Genomic DNA, 600 nt, shown 5'->3' on the forward strand with positions numbered 1-600 from the left:
TGCCGTCTGTACTATAAAGTTTACTGAATGGACATATCGGACTATAAAAGGTAAGAACGAAACGGTCTCTTCTTCAATCAATTGTCGTGTTTTCTGTCAGCATTTGATGTTTTTTCTCTCAAACGCTAAATATACTGTTTATATACAATACACAGCATTTCCATGATTGGTTCTGTTGCTAAGCGCCTAGCTGTAACATTCTAACACTGCATCGTTTCACACTGTACAAGTTTGGCACCACAATGCGGAGTTAACACTGCAAAAGCAGTGCTAATCCTGCTCCGGAGCAGGGTTTCATAACCCCGGGTAAAAAAGCGGTGCTAACCCAGCTTCTAAATTACAAGTGTGAAACGTTCCTTTACCCGTGGTTAAAAGCGGTGTAAAGGTATGACTTCGTATTATTTCATTTGGACCGAATATAATGACTGGATAAACATGTTATGGTCCTACATTTTCTACAGACGATATATATTTATAAAACTACATTTAGACTGTTTAATATAGTGATTGCTATCAGGATATGAGGAGACTTTCAACCAGTATAACAAAAAATGTTTCTGTAGAGAATCACCTATTGCATCTTTAACAAAAGCTGTTCTC

Source organism: Megalobrama amblycephala, linkage group LG20 (genome assembly GCF_018812025.1).
Source record: "Megalobrama amblycephala isolate DHTTF-2021 linkage group LG20, ASM1881202v1, whole genome shotgun sequence".
In the NCBI taxonomy this organism is placed as follows: Eukaryota; Metazoa; Chordata; class Actinopteri; order Cypriniformes; family Xenocyprididae; genus Megalobrama; species Megalobrama amblycephala.